At 58.5% G+C, this 7,069-nt stretch overlaps 1 non-coding gene across 1 annotated transcript; it reads left to right on the forward strand.

The window, feature by feature from the left end:
• The first annotated feature begins 4,739 nt into the window (after nucleotides 1–4,739).
• On the forward strand, nucleotides 4,740–4,891 carry LOC138656278 (5.8S ribosomal RNA). Its single transcript, XR_011316861.1, has one exon. It is a non-coding gene; the product is annotated as a 5.8S ribosomal RNA (ribosomal RNA).
• The last annotated feature ends 2,178 nt before the right edge of the window (nucleotides 4,892–7,069 follow it).

Raw genomic sequence — 7,069 nt, forward strand, 5'->3', positions numbered from 1 at the left:
ACAAGTGTCAGACTTCCAGGCAGGGAGAAACCGCAGGAGGCGTACCGAGGAGGCTTCCAGGAGCCTGGGGAAGATTTTCCAAAAGTGTCCTTGACACTTAGAAATATTTTCAGAAAATCACGATTTTGTGAAAATTGACACGTTTCCCCTACTTCCACGCCAGGGGGGCGTCAATATGTTGTGAGGTACCCCAGGACAGTCGCCTAAATGTGGGTGAAGTTTGCGAGTCACGGGCGCAAAGTCGAATTTTGGGTGAAAAACCGCATTTTCATGCGCTAAAAATTTCAGACAAGTGTCAGACTTCCAGGCAGGGGGAAACCGCAGGAGGCGTACCGAGGAGGCTTCCAGGAGCCTGGGGAAGATTATCCAAAAGTGTCCTTGACACTTAGAAATATTTTGAAAAAATCACGATTTTGTGAAAATTGACACGTTTCCCCTACTTCCACGCCAGGGGGGCGTCAATATGTTGTGAGGTACCCCAGGACAGTCGCCCAAATGTGGGTGAAGTTTGCGAGTCATGGGCGCAAAGTCGAATTTTGGGTGAAAAACCGCATTTTCATACTTTAAAAATTTCAGACAAGTGTCAGACTTCCAGGCAGGGAGAAACCGCAGGAGGCGTACCGAGGAGGCTTCCAGGAGCCTGGGGAAGATTTTCCAAAAGTGTCCTTGACACTTAGAAATATTTTCAGAAAATCACGATTTTGTGAAAATTGACACGTTTCCCCTACTTCCACGCCAGGGGGGCGTCAATATGTTGTGAGGTACCCCAGGACAGTCGCCTAAATGTGGGTGAAGTTTGCGAGTCACGGGCGCAAAGTCGAATTTTGGGTGAAAAACCGCATTTTCATACTCTAAAAATTTCAGACAAGTGTCAGACTTCCAGGCAGGGAGAAACCGCAGGAGGCGTACCGAGGAGGCTTCCAGGAGCCTGGGGAAGATTATCCAAAAGTGTCCTTGACACTTAGAAATATTTTGAAAAAAATCACGATTTTGTGAAAATTGACACGTTTCCCCTACTTCCACGCCAGGGGGGCGTCAATATGTTGTGAGGTACCCCAGGACAGTCGCCCAAATGTGGGTGAAGTTTGCGAGTCATGGGCGCAAAGTCGAATTTTGGGTGAAAAACCGCATTTTCATACTCTAAAAATTTCAGACAAGTGTCAGACTTCCAGGCAGGGAGAAACCGCAGTAGGCGTACCGAGGAGGCTTCCAGGAGCCTGGGGAAGATTTTCCAAAAGTGTCCTTGACACTTAGAAATATTTTGAGAAATTTCCGATTTTGTGAAAAATGACCCCTTTCCCCTACTTCCACCCTAAAGGGGCGTCAATATGTTGTAAAGCACCCCGAGACAGAGACCTAAGCGTGGGCAAAGTTTGGGTCTGATGGGTGGAACACTGAAAAAAACGCGATTTTCCACTTAGAACAAACATAGAACTTTCAGACTTCCAGGCGGGGGGAAAGCTCTGAAGCTGTACCGAGGACACTTCCATGGCCCCCGGATCGATTTTCAAGAACGAGTCCTTGGGACTTTGAAATTTTTCGGCGATGCGTTTTTGGCTTCCGGGAGCCGCAGAACGTTGGGAAATTCGTTCCGCTCGCCGGCTCCAGGTGTTTCGGGCTAGTCCAGGCCCCAGCTACGCCGCCTGGCCGCCAAATTTCGCAAAATCGAAAAAAAAAAAAATAGAACCGGAATGAGGAATTTCTGGCCGCCGGATCCGCCGCACAGCTCCAGGAAGTCGGACACTTTTCGGCTTCGCTCCCTTAAAGTGTGGGTCGGTGTTTCGCCATGCAAATACCCACTTTTGCACACCAGCTGCAGGATATAGGAGAGAGGGGTACCTCTCGGGCCCGACTGATTTCCGATGTTTTCGTGGTTCCTCAAGTCGGGTAGGCGGTTTGGCGAGTACCCCCCTGTTTGCATGGAAGTCCGCCCTCGCGTCGACACCAGGCTTCCGCGGCTCCAGGGGGACTCTTGCCGGTCGTCTGCCCCAAGTCAGAGACGCGTTTCCCGGGTCGCCTGAGCCTGAACGGACCCTCCCCAAGCGTGTTCTGGTTCTCCGAGGGTGACGGATGTCAGAAGGGAGGCAGATCTGGAGTCTTCGTCCCGAGGAGGGCTCCAGGAGGGCGGATTGCACCCCCTGACTCGGTCCCCTCAGAGCAGGCTTGGCGTTTCTCTGTGTCGGATGTCTCCCGCTTCCACGCCACCGGGGAGACCTATGAGAGAATCGCACTGTGACCCGGATTCCGTCTCGAGGGCGCCCGTAGCGTGTCGGAGAGGGACCTCCAGGACTATCGGGCATGTTTCTTCCCCGTCTCCCCGAGGGGAAGGATGGCAGCGGGTGGGGTTTCTCACCCATGCCCCCCACCGGCTCTTCCTCCGATCGATTTGGCTCAGCGCTCCCGGGTGGGGAGGTGGTGCCGCTCGCTCGGCCCGGGCTTTGGAGCCCGCGTCGGTCTAAGGCGGGCGGTCTCCTTCCTCTTTTACCCCCCGGGATTCAGGCACGCATCCTTGGGCGTGCACGCCGGCAGTCGCCTCCCGTTCGCAGGACGGTGGCTGCCGTGCAGAGGGGGAGTTTGACCCGAACTGTGGTACGGCAGGGGTCCGACGACCCGCGCGGGCGAATGGCGGGGCGCCCACCCACCTCGGCGTGGGGGCCCGTCGTCCGAATCGCTCCCCGCGCGGGGTAGCACAACGATCTTCTCCGAGGGCGGCCCTTTGACTTCCAGATGCGCAGCTTGCCCGCGGAGGCCCGTGCCGACCCCCACCCAGCGTCCGATGGGCGGCCTCCGCGGTGGGCATCGGCGAGAGCGGCGGCGGTGGGTGGCGCTTCCACGCCACCGCCGAGCTCCGCGTTCTCCAGTCTTTTCCCGAGCCCCTACGATAGTGGGGGGACGACAGATGCGTGGGGAGGCAGGCGGAGTGGGTTCTCACCGCGTGGTGTGCCCGGCCGAACGCCGTCGCCTTCCCCGCTCGTCCGACGTCCTCCGAGGCAGCTCGGAAGGGAGCGCGAGAGGGAGAGAGCGAGAGAGAGAGAGAGAGAGAGAGACCAAGCGGACGCCCCAGAGCGAGAAGGGAGGATGGAAAAGGGAGAGACGAGTGGGGCAAAAAGAGTTTTGGCGAAGGGGAGTACCCGGCGAACTGCCGCCCCGGGCTTCTTCTGTTCTCAACAGCGGAGGCACGGCTTTGGGGGGGAGACGCCGCTCGGTTGGGGCTCCTTTGAGGTTACGGGCAAGAGCCCGGGACGAGGGACTACGCCATAGGGCGACGCCGACACGGCCAGGCCAACTGCGCCCCCCGTGCGACCTCTGCGTCGCTGGCGGGCTCTGCGCCTGAGCCGCGGTGGACCCCGACGGCCAGCCCCCCTCTCCCACTCCTCGCGCCCGTCCGCCGGTGGGTCGAGGACCCCCCGCGGCGGAGGCAGGTCTAAGCCAGACGGAGGCCCCGCATAGGCCCCCCACCGCCCTGGCCCCTCTCCCCAGCAGCGACTCTGTGTGTCGCCCCGGGAGCGGTGGGTCACGAGGCAGGGTGGCCGTGGCGTCCTCCGAAGGCCAGTCACCTACGGCCCTCCCCGTGCAAGGGGTGGTTTTTACAACAGATGCCCTCCGATCGGGAGGCCGGGTCTAAGCCAGATGGTGGCGCCGCATAGGCCCCCCACCGCCCTGGCCCCTCTCCCCAGCAGCGACTCTGTGTGTCGCCCCGGGAGCGGTGGGTCACGAGGCAGGGGAGCCGTGGTGTCCTCCGGAGGCCAGTCACCTCGCCCTCTCCGTGCAAGGTGGGTTTTTTTCCAGACACCCTCCGCATCGGCCGCCTCGCACCGTACAGCGTGCACGATCTCCCCAGTGGCACTGCACTCGCCGTTCAGGCTCCTGTTTTCCTCCGGAAGGTGACGCCCCGGGATGCCCGCCTGCCGGCACGGACGACGAGGAGGATTTCCCTTCCTCCGGGTGCCCTTCCCGCTGCGGGGCTTCCTATCTGGCTTCTCTCCCTCGATTGATTAAGTCCCTGGCCTTTGTACACACTGCCCGTCGCTACTACCGATTGGATGGTTTAGTGAGGTCCTTGGATCGGCCCCGCCGGGTTCGGCCAAGACCCATGGTGGAGAGCCGAGAAGACGATCGAACTTGACTATCTAGAGACAGTAAAAGTCGTAACAAGGTTTCCCTAGATGAACCTGTGGAAGGATCTTTAATGGGCGAGTGAAAAATACCGATGAGGTGCAGATCAGGAGGCCAGCCGCCCGCCAAATCCCCGAAGGGTACCGAACGTGATGGGGGCGGTGGTAGGTCTCTTTCTGCTTCGCCAGGGCGCTCCGCAGGGTGGGGACGGTGAGGGCACGTGAGGACAGCGGGCGGGCGACGTCGGGAGGGTGCGGGGAGCCCCTCTCGCTCCGTCGCCCAGGAAAAAGACGCCCGGCCTCGCGCCGACGATTGTTGCCCTGCCGCTGCCTGCCGAGGAAAAATAAGAAGCCCCCCGCGTACGCGAAAGGCCGTCCCGGGTACCATTCTCCTGTGCGCTCACACACCCCTCCCCGGGGTATGTGGGTCTGGGCGGTAGGTTGAGAAGCCTCGAGCCCTCCTTTGTTCTCCTCCCCGCTGGAGGGAGGGACGGGGAGGCCGAGCGCCCGGGCAACAGGGCCGAGATTTGAAAACAACCCTCCAAAGCATCCCAGTCTTTTGCGGCCGGCTGACACGAGAGTGAAAAGGGGGGCGCCTCCGAGTGTCCCCAAACCAGAAAGCGCGACTCTTAACGGTGGATCACTCGGCGCGCGCGTCGAAGAACGCAGCTAGCTGCGAGAATTAAGTGTGAATTGCAGGACACATTGATCATCGACACTTCGAACGCACCTTGCGGCCCCGGGGTGCTCCCGGGGCTATGCCTGTCTGAGGGTTGCCCCTCCATCTATCGCCTCCATGGCGCAGCTGGGGTCCCCTCGCAAGGGTGACAACGAGGGAGGCCTGAGGCTCCGTGCCCTGATGGTCTCTTCTCCTTTATCCCTTACGTCCCCCCAAGGCCAGACTCACCTGCCCTGGGCCCACCTGATGGGGTTTACCATCGTCACTCCCCCCGTTGTGACGTGAAACCCTGTGGCGCAATGAAGGTGAAGGCCGGGGCGCTCCGGCCGAGGTGGGATCCCGCCGCCCGCTCCGGGGGGTTGACACGGCGGGTGCACCATCGGCCCGCCTCTGTCGGGGAGGTGGAGCATGAGTGCGCGATAGGACCCGAAAGATGGTGAGCTATGCCTGGGCAGGACGAAGCCAGAGGAAACTCTGGTGGAGGTCCGCAGCGACCCTGATGTGCAAATTGGTCATCTGGGTATAGGGGCGTTTGTAGATGTGCTTGGCCCGTACGGGGATCGAACCCACGACCTTGGTGTTATTAGCACCACGCTCTAACCAACTGAGCTAAATGGCCATAGGTGTGGTCCCTGGGTATAGGGGCGAAAGACTCACGGAGACCACGGGCAGACGTACAGGGGCCTGATCAACCCCTGGACCATACGGGCTGCTGTGCCTGCCGCAGGCGAGAAGCGAGAACCCCTTCGGGGCACGGAGACTACAACCGGACGTACGGGGGTCTGACCCACCCCTGGACCGTACGGTCTGCTGGCTGCTGTGCCTGCCGCAGGCGAGAAGCGAGAACCCCTTCGGGGCACGGAGACCACAACCGGACGTACGGGGGTCTGACCCACCCCTGGACCGTACGGTCTGCTGGCTGCCGTTCCTGGTGCAGGCGAGAAGCGGGAACCCCTTCGGGGCATGGAGACCACAACCGGACGTACGGGGGTCTGATCCACCCCTGGACCGTACGGTCTGCTGGCTGCCGTGCCTGGTGCAGGCGAGAAGTGGGAACCCCTTCGGGGCACGGAGACCACAACCGTACGTCCGGGAGTCTGACCCACCCCTGGACCGTACGGTCTGCTGGCTGCCGTGCCTGGTGCAGGCGAGAAGCGGGAACCCCTTCGGGGCACGGAGACCACAACCGGACGTACGGGGGTCTGATCAACCCCTGTACCGTACGGGCTGCTGGCTGCCGTGCCGTCCTCAAATTGCTTGGCCTAAACAAAAGTCAATTTTTTGTGACAACAGTGATGACCGTGACATAGCACTGGAGGTGTACCCCAAGACAGTGACCTAAGTGTGGGTGAAGTCTGTGGTTCATGGGCGGAAAGTTGAATTTTGGGTGAAAAACCATACTTTCACACTTTGAAAATTTCAGACATGTGTCAGACTTCCAGGCAGGGGGAAACCGCTGGAGGTGTACCGAGGACACTTCCAGAAGCCTGGGGAAGCTTTTCTGGAAGAGTCCTTGACACTTGGAAAATTTTGGGCAATTTTCTGAGAAAAAAAAAAATCACATTTCCCCTTACCCCCCACCCAAGAGGGGCTTCAATATGTTGCAGAGTACCCCGAAAGGGTCCCCAAAGTGGGAGAAAAGTGAGGCAAGTCAAAGAGGCAAAGATGAATGTACATTTGAATAATTTTATTAATGTCAGATAAAAATTGACATATTCACAAGGGCTTTGTTCTCCTGATTGGGATGAGCCGAATATTCTTGAGACTATACTCCTCAGTAGAATCGGATGACTCGGTATCACTTTCCGTGAGGTCTACCACCTCGTTATCCAATTCACTGGTTGATGCCATTACTGGCGACATAATTTTTGCGTCCTCATGATTTCCTGCGTTGAACACTAGCTCTTGGGCACGGCACATATCGGTCAGGGTCTTCTCCCGGTAAACTCTCTCGGCCACATCGTTTGTATGTGCCAAGTAGCGTGCAAACAAGCGCTTTTCGCAATCTGTGTATTGTGACAAAGTCCATGTCTCGCAAATCCGCCGTACAAGGTGGCTGGTGATGTTTGGGAGGTTGTAGCTACGGAGGAAAGCACATTGTTAGTACTGGTTGCTACTTATGGCTGTGGGTCACTTGACTTGTGGCTACCTTACCTTGAATGGTATCGTTTGAGTCTCATGGATGGATTTTTTATGACCTTCCCGGTACACGTCACGAAAAAGTTTGTGATAATCTTTCGGCCAAAGGTAAAGACCGGTCTGACATATTCCGCAT

Source organism: Ranitomeya imitator, unplaced genomic scaffold, assembly GCF_032444005.1.
Source record: "Ranitomeya imitator isolate aRanImi1 unplaced genomic scaffold, aRanImi1.pri SCAFFOLD_255, whole genome shotgun sequence".
Taxonomy (NCBI): domain Eukaryota; kingdom Metazoa; phylum Chordata; class Amphibia; order Anura; family Dendrobatidae; genus Ranitomeya; species Ranitomeya imitator.